Source organism: Pelobates fuscus, chromosome 3, assembly GCF_036172605.1.
Source record: "Pelobates fuscus isolate aPelFus1 chromosome 3, aPelFus1.pri, whole genome shotgun sequence".
Lineage (NCBI taxonomy): Eukaryota > Metazoa > Chordata > Amphibia > Anura > Pelobatidae > Pelobates > Pelobates fuscus.
Genome location: NC_086319.1, coordinates 313,466,090 through 313,481,712, shown reverse-complemented (window position 1 = coordinate 313,481,712; position 15,623 = coordinate 313,466,090).

Genomic DNA, 15,623 nt, shown 5'->3' with positions numbered 1-15,623 from the left:
TTAAAGGGAAACTATAGTATTACGAAAGCAGAGCTGTTTTCCTAGCATTGTAGTGATCTACACCCCCTAATGGCGCTGGAAGGTTTAAAAAGCTCAATGCTTTCCTATCGGCTTTTAGATGACGCTGGATGTCCAGCATCAGTTAGTATACCAAAAGTCACCTAACCATCTGAAAGTGCCTCTATAAATAACTGCAATAATTATAATTGCAGGGTTCGGGGGACTGGGACAGTGCACCAACATTACTTCAATTAGCTGAAGTGTTCTGGGTTCATGTAGTGTCACTTTAAGTTAAATTTATTTTAAAATGAATTTGTATTTACTTTGTTTATAAATACACAGATAGTAAGACTATATATAGTGCTAAAATTACTATAAAATAGATTTAGTTAATGAATTGTCACAATTAGTCCTTTTTACTTCACTGTTCACCCCTTCTGTGCATATGTTTTTAAATTAAAATTCCACTGTTCTGTTTGTCTCAGACACCCTGCTGGCAAGTAAAAAGTGCTGACAGATCACGGGGAACAGCAACACACACAGATTCTAAAAGGCGCCAATTATGATCACTTTGTTTACTTAAATTCACATCTACACTGGAGCTATTTTGAAGAAATAATTAAAGGTTTATTACAGCCCACAAGAAAGACTAAGCTATTTATTTAGCCTCACAACATCTAGAAATAACCTTTTCTTTTCCATATTTATTTTAGTGTCAGATTATAAGATACCTGTGAAATAATTTTACAAGGGGTGGGAGCAATCAGAAAAAGTGGGATCTCTTCTGCATAACTGAAGCCTCTCTAGTCCCTATGATTTCTGTAAAGACCAAGATCTAAACAGGGAACAAATAGCACATTTCATATATTTAAAAGAATGCCTTAAAATCAAATCACTACACCTTGACATACCTTAGAGATTTTGAGTTGTTGACTAAATTGCAACATAATTACAAACACAATTAAATGAGCTAGCTATTTAGTGCAAATGTGTGTGTATGCATATGTGTGTGTATGTGTGCGTGTGTGCGTGTGTGTGCGAGTGTGTGACTATGCCACTTACTAGCATTTATTTTCCCAGGAACTATCTCAATGTGCATACTTTATTTTTCCTAGTGGATTCTGCATCGCAAACAGATATTAGAGGGTGGATTCTTTATAGATTGACATTCTTGACATTCAATACATTCAAATTCCTTTCTAAAGACAAATTGTATATTGGGCTGTGAATGTCATTATAGCTTAGGAAAAAAACCTCAGATTATGTTCGTTTAAAGCACATGAGCCTGCAGACATACTGCTTCATTTACAGCTGCTAGTTCCATTGATTTATCAAGTACAACTGGTCTGTGATCTAGTTCACATAGCTTCATCGCATATTGTTGAATTATACTGCAAGTCACAGTTGTATTGCCTGCTGAATGCTTGTGACATTTTGAGTAGCTACCTGCAGAGCACCTTTTACATTTGAGTATCTATTCAAGTCTAGCAGAACATGTTGTTTAATGTTAGCAAGAAAAAACTCTATAGAGCGATTCTAAGGTAAATTGCTAAATATGGAACAATCTTCACCTATATGCAATTACCTTGTGAATATTCCTGCTTGTAGCTCCACTTTTTCCAAGAAATGCTCTATATTTATGAACTACATTTAAATCAAAATCATAGCATTCTTTATTCCATTTCTGCTTCTCATATATGACCCTATCTTGTGGTGCTTGAAATGACAGCATTAGATAGTATTTAAGATATATTTTATTGGTAACCTAGAAAGTCAAAGGCACATTTAATTTCTAGAAAATATGTTCCTCGTACAGATCTATCTGTACAACTCAGAGAGTATAAGTATTAATCTAATTTATTTATATATGAATTATAATTACTGAAGATTATAGTGCGTACATTAAAATATAATACATTAAATATCTTTTCCCCCATGCTTGTCATATAACAGATTGGTGCACGTGAGCACTACTGCACAAAACATTTCAATAAACCCTTTGCGTTAGAGTGATGGGAAAAGTATTACAAAGTTCTGGCAGTGAAAGGGTTAAAGCTTTGAATTTATGTCATAAACAAATTATATTAATGTTTATTAATTTTAGGTAGATGGAAAAATACAAGATCTCCTGGGGATCATTATTATGTTAAGTATTTATTTTTTTAATATTGATTTAGAAAAACACCTATATAGAACGCTGTCTATAAATAGTATAGTTTTGTTAAGGTAAAGTTTGAGGAGAATTTTAACAGTAAATCAGTTCCACAGCAAGGTTTCAGTTACCATTTAAAATAAATGTCAACATTAAATGTAACCTCTAATTTTTCTCAATAGCTATTTTGTAAAATGATAATTTTCCTATCATAGAGCTTAGAGTGGCAGGTAAGACTAGCTCACCATGTGTATAATTTATCCCAAAGAAGAGGGTATATTTGGGTGTCATGTGATCACTAGCAGGACAGCAGAGTATTGTGTCATGTTTTGGCCTGGCTATGCAATGTTTTGACATACGATGGTGTTCTCAAAAAAGTGGTAATTGTCACCTTTCATTTAGTGTTGTGAAGTGTTTTTAATACTGATAGCCATCGATGATGCACTTAAAAGGTCTGATATTTAGATGTTCATGTTTAAACTCTGTGTACAGTAGTTGAAAATGGTGTCACTGTTTTGAAAAGTAATCAATGCTCCTTGCTTATTTCTTTCTTCAAATAAATGAGACTATGACAGATTTTAATGTTTCTCTCTTGTCGGGAGACTCGATACTGTACTGGAGACTGCATTGTTGCTGTTGAACATTGTCTGCTTTTTGTTCCAAAAATAATGCTATCTATTTGCTTTCAAGAAAGCTTTAAAAGTTCATTTAATGCTTATATGGTGTAACTAAAAGACCTCTATATGTTTGTATTTAATTGTGGTTACATGCTATCATGGTTCCTGTTGGCAAGTCCTTTTTGAATTCCTTTATGAATATGTAGTAATCTCCTGTCAATCAACCAGTCAATCAGTTGGTTATGGTGGAAATGGATTGTAGAAATAATATGACTTTAGATGGGAGCTACTCATTCTGAAAACAAAAGACACAGGATGGTCCATATAAAGTGTTGCAAACTTTGCTGGCTATATGGACAATGAATGTCAATATAAGTAACTTAAAAACACGTAGTGTGAAAAACTGCCATTTTTTTTTTTTAGAAAATGTCATGGCTTGTTATGTCAAGTGTAACACATTCCAAACTTTGTGTTAATCTTGCCTAAAATTTGTGAGCTTTTCATCAAAAATTTGCTTTCTTTTATATATGTCAGAATTGTTCTTGAACTCCTTGCTAACATGGATCACTATGTCACAGTGTCATTTTCTTTAGAAAATGTTCTTTACTATAGTTTCGGTTTTACCTTTTCACTTTATAAGTAGAACTATGTATAAGTGAACTTTTGTTGTAATAATTGGTCTCTGAACTTGTAGTTTTTCAGTTTAATGGGACTATGTATAGACATATTAGATAAACTAGTTCTGGCTTCCTGCCTTGACTAATGTTGATCTAATACAAGATGCCTATAACTGAATTTAATGAGTAAATAGCAACTTGTGGCCACTATCCAACCAACTTGCAAAATTTAAGGCAAAATAGCAGATCCATTTCAGTCGACATTGCCCAATTAAGGCAAAATATCAGATCCATTTCAGTCGACATTGCCCAATTAAGGCAAAATAGCAGATCCATTTCAGTCGACATTGCCCAATTGGTCAATTTAAGTTTAAATCTTGCAAGTCCCTCAGCACCAATTGTTATTTACTGCTTAAACCTAATTGATCATTTGAATATTTGTACAGTTTTGGATTTGCAAATGCATATTGATATGTCATTCAACTCTGTCATTTTGTTACCTATTTTGTTTTTCTTGAAAAAGAAACAACTGAAACTAATTACCATTGGAAAATATTGAGTGAGAAAGCTCAGTAGTGATAAATCTATCAACAAATAATGTCACATCTAACATGAAAAAGATACAGTCATTGAAAGTCCTGCTTAAAATCTGATCGGTATGCAATTCTAAGTTTCACAAGTAATCTTCAGTGGTACTTTATAAGGTTTATCAATAGCTTCTAGTGTAGATTCTAGTAGATGCTAGAATAAAAAAAGAGTCCGCTTTGAGATATACCAGAATGTAATTGAAATGTCTAATTTGTAATGTGTACATTAACATAACTAGCTTGCTGTTTTATGAAACGGTCTGAACGTTTGGAGTTCATCTAAACAACAATGAACAATGTGCTTAAATATGAAAAAATAATTTGTTTTATAGAACCACCAAAGCCATCACTGTACACAACTCTTTCCTCTGTAACTCCCTCTGCAAAATATTACTCCTGTGTGTTCTTTAATCAGCCCAAAGGTTCTCTAGCTCCACCTTAAGGACATAGCTTACTGCTGCATTCAAATGGTGTACACTTTCCTTGACTTTTGTTAAAGAAAAGACTTTTTTACCTATATATAAATATATATATATATAAAACAAACACCTGACATTACTGCTGTAAATACTCATTTACAATATGTCTCTGTTGTCTTCTTCATGCTATCATACTCTTCAGTGTTATGTTAATTGCCCCATCTACTGATTGATGAAAGTGTAATTAAATATGTATCCTGACATAGTTTATGTAGGTCTCTTCTCAAAATAAAGTACAAAACAAAATGTGTGGCTTTTCTTTATTGTTTATTATTGTCATTTGTTCATGTGTTACTTTCTCAAAAGAGACTGTCACCTGTAACAGATTTTAATTAAGAGAAACTAAGCACCTATTTTGAGAGATTTGTTATTGATGTTATCAGATAGGGAAGGAAGAACATATGTTCAGTTACTTCATGCACCCATGCACATAATCTATAATATTCCAGACCTATGGCTCACCTAGAAGTAATTACTTTCATTTTTTTACAGTTGAACCCCTTCCCAATGTCAGGGCATGCTATGTCATCCTAAAAAATGCCATTAGGGCAGCGTAGCATACCCTTACGATCGGGCCCTCCCAGCAGCCGGATACTTACCACCCAGGGCAGCCACTCTCAATGGGACTTCCTAACAACCAAGGCAGCCTCCCTGTAGCCAATCTCACCCATATGAGTCATGTGATCATGATGACATCACGATCACATGACTCAAACTGGTTTGATGGACAGACTGCCCGCAGGAGAGCTGTCTGGGTTTTAAGACAAATCCCTTAATTTATTATTAATAAAATGAATAACATATCAATGCGTAAAACTGGAATGGGCAAGCTCTTTATTTGACCATGTAAGGTTGCAAAGCACTATGAGACATGTACATGGGGAGCATCATTGTACACGTGGGACATGACGGCATACAAATATGTGTATTTTATTGCAGTAAAAGCTGTCAAACGTGGAAGATGACAAAAAAAAATAATTCTCACACTTTTTAGATTTTTTTGATATTAAATTGTGTTCCATATATAAATATTTTATTGTGAAATAAAAGCCCTATTTCTCTTGAACAAAATGTTATATAATAAGTGTGAGTACACTTAGTATAAAAAAAGGAAATTATGGTTGAACAGACATACAGCGCAAATTATAGGTTTTGTTTTGGTTCAGAACTTGGACAATTGCCTTCGTCCTTATGGGGGAACTAGAGGCATTAGCATACACTAAACAATATGATATAATGGGCATAACTGAAACATGGCGGGATGAGACACATGACTGGGCAGTTAACTTAAATGGGTACATGTTATTTAGGAAGGATAGGAAAAACAAGAAGGGTGGTGGGGTATGTTTGTATGTCAACCATGATTTAAAGCCAAATCTTAAGCAAATGGAATGCGACGAGGAAAATGTGGAAGCTTTATGGGTAAGTATCTGCTTGGGTGAAAAGAAGGGAAACCAACTATTGGTTGGGATATGTTATAAACCACCTAATGTTAATATTGACGAGGAACAACAGCTGTTTGAGCAAATTGAGAAAGCTGCAAATCTGGGTAACACTTTAATTATTGGAGATTTTAATTACCCGGACATAAATTGGGACAGAGGGACTAGTAGCTCAGCAAAGGGAATTAGGTTTTTAAACTTGTTAAATAAATAGTGATCACAATATAGTGTCCTTTGAAATAAACTCAAAAAAACAAAAGCACATGGGGTATACTAAAACATATCATTTTAAAAAGGCCAATTTCAATAAGTTAAGGGAAGCTTTACAATATATTGACTGGCATAAACTCTTTTGTGAAAAGAACACTGAGGATAAATGGATCATCTTCCAACAGATATTCTCAGTATGTACCAGTATGTACCAGTATGTACCAGTATGTACTCAGTATATACCATTGGGAAATAAATATAAAAGAAACAAATTGAAAACAATGTGGATTAGCAGAAAAGTAAAACAAGAGATTAAAAATAAGAAAAGGGCATTTAAAGCATTTAAATCGGACAAATCAGATGCATCTTATAAAAGATATAAGGAAGCAAATAATGCGTGCAAAAAGGCGATTAGACTTGCTAAACTTCAAAATGAAAAAATGATAGCTAAAGAGAGCAAAACCAACCCCAAAGCGATTTTTAAGTACATAAATTCTAAAAAAAACAAAAATGAAAGTGTAGGTACACTAAAAACTGAAATGGGGGTGTTAGTCAATGAAGACCAGGAAAAGGCAGGAATTTTGAATAACTATTTCTCCTCTGTATATATTAAGGAAGAACCAATGACAATAGATGTGCAAATGATTGCTACTAAAAACTTGCATAATAATTGTAATTGGTTAACTCAAGACAAGGTGCTGCAGCAACTAAAGAAAGTTAATGTAAACAAAGCTCCAGGGCCTGACGGTATCCATACATGTGTACTTAAGGAACAGTAGAAATAAGTTAACCTTTGTTTTTTAATCTTTCAAGATTATTTTCTTTCAGGAAGTGTTCTGGAGGAAGACAGATGTGGTTCCTATATTCAAAAAGGGTTCAAAATCCTTGCCTGGAAATTATAAACCTGTGAGCTTAACTTCTGTGGCTGGTAAAATATTTGAAAGGTTATTAAGGTATAATATTCAAGAATTCCTTGAGAAGAACATGGTTATCAGCAAAAATCAGCACGGTTTTATGAAGCACTAACTTGATTGCATTCTACGAAGACGTAAGTACAAGTATAGATCAGGGTGTTGATAGAGAAGCAGACCCAGTGGGTCAGAGGATAGGGCGCCCCCTAGTGAATATCTATATATCCATATGTACAGAGGATAAAATATAACTTTTAATAGTTAATACATAAAAATGCTTAAGGTAAGGACCCGGAAACAGAAATAAAGTGAAAGTGAAAATATCATACAAAAAATAATAATAATAAAGAAAAAATAAATAAAGAAAAAATAATAATAATAACTAGATGGGAGGATATAAATGGATGTGAGAGCGTGCTGGGTGGGGATAAAGTAACTTGAGGTGATGTCTCAAGAGTTACTATATGAAAAAAGCACCCCCCAAAAACAGCTGTCTATCTCACAACTACACAGTGACTCTTAGTTAACTCGTGCTGTACACCCTCCGTATATTCCCACTAACAGTATCCAGTACGGAATCTGATGGGGTAGAAACAGTGGCACACTGTAGTATGCCTCTAGAGAGGGGTATTGACGCAACAAAAGAGTAACATAAAGAGTAAGTGTATCAAATAGTGGAGATCTGTCAAAGGATTATACTAGTGTATCTACAATTGATACAGTTGTGGGAGCAATGCCTCTGGGGTTGGGGAACAGGGTTCGGTGAGGAGAGAGTAACCAACGCTGTTGAGACAGTGCTAAAAGGCACTAACCACCCGTTTATGCAGTGGTGTCTTGGAAGGAATATCTCTCTATACCCGCCAAACAACCCCCCATTCGTACCCCACTTGAATAGAGATACTGCATCTCTCGGAGATGGCTACAGGAACAGAAACTTGGTGTATAGAGAGCGCTCACTAGCTGTCATGCAGGGTTATCTTGGACCAGATGTGGACCAGCCAACTTGCTGGACTTGGAGAATAGTTTTTTTAAAAAACAAATTTGAATTGTAAATTTTAAATTTTAAATTTTAAACACTTGGTAAATTCCCCCTGTACCCTTGTCGCATACAGCACCGGCTCACTATATCAAAACACCAATAACGTCCCCTAGTCGCCACCCCTCTAAGTCTAAGAGAAACTCTGTATCACTTGTGAGGATCAATTCCGATTTGCTCAGCTTGCTATCTAGTTATCCAAACAAACAGACTCGTAGCATATCCTCCCTATCTGCCTGCCTGACACGTGTTTCGGCGCCAATACAAGCGCCTTCTTCTGAGGCTAAACGAAAAATGAAGAACGGGATCCCCTTAAGTATCCCTGAAGGTTAAGTCCCGGCTGTGGGCGTGTGTTAACATTTTTGCGCCCAGACACGCCGAGAACAGATTAACTCCACCCCTTAACTATGTGTCTATAGCTGATTGGGTAGTAGTGCTGGGACTCGTCAGGCCTATTAACCCCTTGAGTGCCTGTAGTAATTACAGCATCCAGGAGTGTGATGAATCCTGATGTGTATGCACAGAGGGGGCTACTTCCGGTGAACCGTGCCTGTATTAACAGGTGATAAAATGTCAGACGGTATAGAAGTGCTGGCCCGGGAAAATATAGTGACCGGGGGCCATAGGGTAGCCACCAGTCATACCGGTCTTCTATTAGGAGACGACTACTACAGATCCATGGGATAACAGTGTTGGGATCCATTCCCAGGACGGTCAGTTGGTAGACACAGAGGGGGATCTAGTGCACACTAAATTATGCACTGGGATATAGGGACCCCGTTAATAAAACTTGAATAGAGCAGTGATGATTGAAAATAAATAAAGTATGCAAAATGAAACAAAATACAATGAAACAAAGTAAATGGAAAAATGATGAATAAAGTGTAACGAAAGTATATACAGTCCCTAAAGGAAATATGTACAAATGTAATATAATCATTTCGTTATTAAAATCCTGGTGTGATTATTTCTCAATAAAGGGGGTAAATGTGAATCCCTCATTTAGACCATTGGGGGCCAGAGTTTTAAACCTATAAATCCAATAACACTCTCTTTTGAGTAGAGTGTTATCCAAGTCTCCACCTCTGTGACCTAAAGTCACTCGCTCAATGCCAGCAAACCTAACACCCTTGGGGTCACCAGAGTGTTGGTTTCTGATGTGTCTCGCCACGGGTGTATCCCTCAGGTTTCTCACGGAGTGTACATGTTCCATGATTCGCCTTTTGAAAGGGCGAATCGTTTTGCCAACATATTTGAGGCCACATTCGCAGATCAGGAGGTAGACTATACCTTTGGTACTGCAATTGAAAAATTGTTTGACATTGCAGATCACCTGATCGCTTGAGTCCATAAGATGTTTGGAGTCTTTGTAGATGTAATTACATGCAACGCATTTACCACACTTGTAAGTACCCTGCACTGAAAGCCAGTTGTGTCCAGATTTTTTGGAGGATAAATGGCTAGGTACTAGTGTCTCTTTTAAATTTCTACCTCTCCGTGCTGTTAGAGATACGTAGGGGGTGACTGTCCCCTTGAAGTGGGGGTCCTGTGATATAAGTGGCCAGAACCTGCCTAGTATCTTCTTGGCCTGGTTCCAGCCTGAGTCAAAGTTAGCGATGCAGCGAATGGGCGTTTGTGTGGCAGGTGTCAATGTGTCGCTGAGGAGTTCCGATCTGTCACTGTGTAGAGCCCTCTGGTACGCTTGTTTTAGACAGCGGTTGGGGTAACCCCTCTCTTTAAATCTTTGTCTGAGGAGTTTGGCTTGGATGGTAAATTCCTCCACGTTAGAACAGTTCCTCCTGAGCCGGAGATATTGCCCCACAGGGATACCTCTCTTCAGTGCAGTGGGGTGATGGCTCTCCCACCTCAACATAGTGTTGGTTGAGGTTGGTTTCCTGAATAAGGTCGTCTCTATTGTTTGTTTAGGTGTGGTCGTGAACGTACAGTCCAGAAAGTTTAAGGAGGACCCACCTATCTCCATTGTGAACTTCAGGTTGAGGTCATTAGAATTCAAGGTCTCTACAAAAGATGAGAAGTGATCCCTCGTGCCAGTCCATACCACTAGTACGTCATCTATATAGCGTTTCCATATATAGATGAATTTAGTGTATTCGATGTTAGGGTTACTGAAGACCACATGCTCCTCCCACCAACCCAGGTGCAGGTTGGCATACGATGGGGCACAAGATGTCCCCATAGCTGTACCCTGCACCTGGTGGTAGTACTGTCCGTTGAAAAGGAAAAAATTATGGGTCAGGACAAACTGTAATAGGTCTATTACAAAGGAGGTGTGGGCCTGATGTCTCGGACCACGTGTTTGCAAGTAGTGCTTGGTGTGTCTTAAACCCAGGGAGTGGGGAATAGATGAATAGAGTGCTTCTACGTCCAAGCTGCATAGAATGGCATTTGCAGGGAGATTAATTGAAGCTAGACATTTTAAGGTGTCCTTGGTGTCCCTGAGATAGGAGGGTAATTGCTCTACAAAAGGACGAAGAATTTTGTCTATATAGACACTGGCTTTACAAGTTAAGTTGTTAGACCCCGACACTATGGGTCTAGCAGACAGGACATCATACTGTTTATGCACCTTTGGTAGACAGTAAAAGGTGGACACAGTGGGGCACTTTACATATATATATGAATATTCATCTTTACCCAGGATTCCCTCATCGAAGGCTTTGTCCAAGAGGTTTTTAAGTGTTCGTAGAAATTTAGTCGAGGGGTCTGATGGTAGGTGTTTATAGGTGGTACTGTCCTTGAGTATATTTAGGGCCATTTGTACATATTGTGTTTTATTCTGTACCACTATGTTACCCCCCTTGTCTGCCGGCTTAATGACAATGTCGTCGTTTTCTTGTAGTTCACAGAGGGCTTGCCATTCAGTCCTTGAAAGGTTACTGTGTGGACGAAGTTGGAGGTGATCCAGTCTTAGGTCTTGTATCATCTTACAGGACGACTCTACGAACATATCAATGTTCTTATAGTCCCTGATATTCGGGGTGAATTTACTCTTGGTTCTAAGATCGGTGTAGGGTTGCAAATCAGAGTCATCATTCTCATCCAGCAATGTTACTAGATCTTGGAGGCACTGATATTCCCTCATATTGAAACCCAGGTCTCTGGCTTTTTTCTCTTTCTCAATGAGGAAGAATTTATGGAGGGCCAGTCTCCGTCCAAACAGGTGGATATCCTTTATCCATTCAAACTTGTTGAATAGAGGGACTGGGACAAAGGATAACCCCTTTACAAGGACCTGGACCTGGGTTTCTGTAAGTACCTCATCTGAGAAGTTGATGACTTTGTTGCTAGAGTTTAATAGCGTTTGCGTGACCTCCCCCTGTACCGTGTCTGCCTGTATTGTGCTTGTGGTTCCCCCTCTCGGGGGTTTTGGCCTAAAAAAGCCACCCCTTTTTTCAGTATGCCTTTTGTTTGAGGGGCATTAGAGGATGTAGAGCTAGTGTTTGAGCTTTCAGTGTCTGTATCAGAAGTTTCGTATTCTGATGTTGAATATTGATCTGAGTCAGTACGTATGTTTTTTCTGTTGAATTTTCTATAGACTCTACCATTTTTATAGTCTAGATTATCCCTTATAAACTTTTTGTGCTTCCGATTTTTAATGGTATCTTTATACTTGTTCAGGTTATGCTGGAGTTTCAATTCTTGTGAGTCAAAGGATGGATCATCTTTATGTTTTTGAACAGCTTCTACTGCTTCTTTAACATTGTTATTTATGAGTTCCAATCTTTGACTCTCAAATTTACAGATAATATTCATGAAGGTGCGAGAGCATAGATTAGCTGCATCCTCCCATTCCTTTAGGAGGGCAGTATCCTCCATTTGCATATTAGGTAGGACTTGAATTCTAAGACCTCTAGGAATCATAGATTTATTAAGGTAGTTGTGGATAGAGGAAATTTCCCAACCCAGTCTAATTTGTTGTTTGCAAGCATTGGAAACAAGTCTGAATTTCGATTCAATGCTAGTATCTTGAGAAAGAAACACACTCTCTTTGTCTGTAAAGACATTCTCGGCATCAAGGCACCATTGGTTTGGATCTTTGAGTTGGTTTAAGAAATTAGCCATTATTTGTGAGAACCATACACACCAGGATATGAATTGTGTAATGGGACACAGGTAGGTATTGAAACCTTGTTAATAATAAGGAGGAAGTAAGTTGACTACCCAGACTGGGAAGCAACTTATGATGTGTCCCGGGGCGACCAATTAGGGGTTAACCCTTACAAATTTGTATAGATAGAGAAGCAGACCCAGTGGGTCAGAGGATAGGGCGCCCCCTAGTGAATATCTATATATCCATATGTACAGAGGATAAAATATAACTTTTAATAGTTAATACATAAAAATGCTTAAGGTAAGGACCCGGAAACAGAAATAAAGTGAAAGTGAAAATATCATACAAAAAATAATAATAATAAAGAAAAAATAAATAAAGAAAAAATAATAATAATAACTAGATGGGAGGATATAAATGGATGTGAGAGCGTGCTGGGTGGGGATAAAGTAACTTGAGGTGATGTCTCAAGAGTTACTATATGAAAAAAGCACCCCCCAAAAACAGCTGTCTATCTCACAACTACACAGTGACTCTTAGTTAACTCGTGCTGTACACCCTCCGTTTCCTCTATCCACAACTACCTTAATAAATCTATGATTCCTAGAGGTCTTAGAATTCAAGTCCTACCTAATATGCAAATGGAGGATACTGCCCTCCTAAAGGAATGGGAGGATGCAGCTAATCTATGCTCTCGCACCTTCATGAATATTATCTGTAAATTTGAGAGTCAAAGATTGGAACTCATAAATAACAATGTTAAAGAAGCAGTAGAAGCTGTTCAAAAACATAAAGATGATCCATCCTTTGACTCACAAGAATTGAAACTCCAGCATAACCTGAACAAGTATAAAGATACCATTAAAAATCGGAAGCACAAAAAGTTTATAAGGGATAATCTAGACTATAAAAATGGTAGAGTCTATAGAAAATTCAACAGAAAAAACATACGTACTGACTCAGATCAATATTCAACATCAGAATACGAAACTTCTGATACAGACACTGAAAGCTCAAACACTAGCTCTACATCCTCTAATGCCCCTCAAACAAAAGGCATACTGAAAAAAGGGGTGGCTTTTTTAGGCCAAAACCCCCGAGAGGGGGAACCACAAGCACAATACAGGCAGACACGGTACAGGGGGAGGTCACGCAAACGCTATTAAACTCTAGCAACAAAGTCATCAACTTCTCAGATGAGGTACTTACAGAAACCCAGGTCCAGGTCCTTGTAAAGGGGTTATCCTTTGTCCCAGTCCCTCTATTCAACAAGTTTGAATGGATAAAGGATATCCACCTGTTTGGACGGAGACTGGCCCTCCATAAATTCTTCCTCATTGAGAAAGAGAAAAAAGCCAGAGACCTGGGTTTCAATATGAGGGAATATCAGTGCCTCCAAGATCTAGTAACATTGCTGGATGAGAATGATGACTCTGATTTGCAACCCTACACCGATCTTAGAACCAAGAGTAAATTCACCCCGAATATCAGGGACTATAAGAACATTGATATGTTCGTAGAGTCGTCCTGTAAGATGATACAAGACCTAAGACTGGATCACCTCCAACTTCGTCCACACAGTAACCTTTCAAGGACTGAATGGCAAGCCATCTGTGAACTACAAGAAAAAGACGACATTGTCATTAAGCCGGCATACAAGGGGGGTAACATAGTGGTACAGAATAAAACACAATATGTACAAATGGCCCTAAATATACTCAAGGACAGTACCACCTATAAACACCTACCATCAGACCCCTCGACTAAATTTCTACGAACACTTAAAAACCTCTTGGACAAAGCCTTCGATGAGGGAATCCTGGGTAAAGATGAATATTCATATATATATGTAAAGTGCCCCACTGTGTCCACCTTTTACTGTCTACCAAAGGTGCATAAACAGTATGATGTCCTGTCTGCTAGACCCATAGTGTCGGGGTCTAACAACTTAACTTGTAAAGCCAGTGTCTATATAGACAAAATTCTTCGTCCTTTTGTAGAGCAATTACCCTCCTATCTCAGGGACACCAAGGACACCTTAAAATGTCTAGCTTCAATTAATCTCCCTGCAAATGCCATTCTATGCAGCTTGGACGTAGAAGCACTCTATTCATCTATTCCCCACTCCCTGGGTTTAAGACACACCAAGCACTACTTGCAAACACGTGGTCCGAGACATCAGGCCCACACCTCCTTTGTAATAGACCTATTACAGTTTGTCCTGACCCATAATTTTTTCCTTTTCAACGGACAGTACTACCACCAGGTGCAGGGTACAGCTATGGGGACATCTTGTGCCCCATCGTATGCCAACCTGCACCTGGGTTGGTGGGAGGAGCATGTGGTCTTCAGTAACCCTAACATCGAATACACTAAATTCATCTATATATGGAAACGCTATATAGATGACGTACTAGTGGTATGGACTGGCACGAGGGATCACTTCTCATCTTTTGTAGAGACCTTGAATTCTAATGACCTCAACCTGAAGTTCACAATGGAGATAGGTGGGTCCTCCTTAAACTTTCTGGACTGTACGTTCACGACCACACCTAAACAAACAATAGAGACGACCTTATTCAGGAAACCAACCTCAACCAACACTATGTTGAGGTGGGAGAGCCATCACCCCACTGCACTGAAGAGAGGTATCCCTGTGGGGCAATATCTCCGGCTCAGGAGGAACTGTTCTAACGTGGAGGAATTTACCATCCAAGCCAAACTCCTCAGACAAAGATTTAAAGAGAGGGGTTACCCCAACCGCTGTCTAAAACAAGCGTACCAGAGGGCTCTACACAGTGACAGATCGGAACTCCTCAGCGACACATTGACACCTGCCACACAAACGCCCATTCGCTGCATCGCTAACTTTGACTCAGGCTGGAACCAGGCCAAGAAGATACTAGGCAGGTTCTGGCCACTTATATCACAGGACCCCCACTTCAAGGGGACAGTCACCCCCTACGTATCTCTAACAGCACGGAGAGGTAGAAATTTAAAAGAGACACTAGTACCTAGCCATTTATCCTCCAAAAAATCTGGACACAACTGGCTTTCAGTGCAGGGTACTTACAAGTGTGGTAAATGCGTTGCATGTAATTACATCTACAAAGACTCCAAACATCTTATGGACTCAAGCGATCAGGTGATCTGCAATGTCAAACAATTTTTCAATTGCAGTACCAAAGGTATAGTCTACCTCCTGATCTGCGAATGTGGCCTCAAATATGTTGGCAAAACGATTCGCCCTTTCAAAAGGCGAATCATGGAACATGTACACTCCGTGAGAAACCTGAGGGATACACCCGTGGCGAGACACATCAGAAACCAACACTCTGGTGACCCCAAGGGTGTTAGGTTTGCTGGCATTGAGCGAGTGACTTTAGGTCACAGAGGTGGAGACTTGGATAACACTCTACTCAAAAGAGAGTGTTATTGGATTTATAGGTTTAAAACTCTGGCCCCCAATGGTCTAAATGAGGGATTCACATTTACCCCCT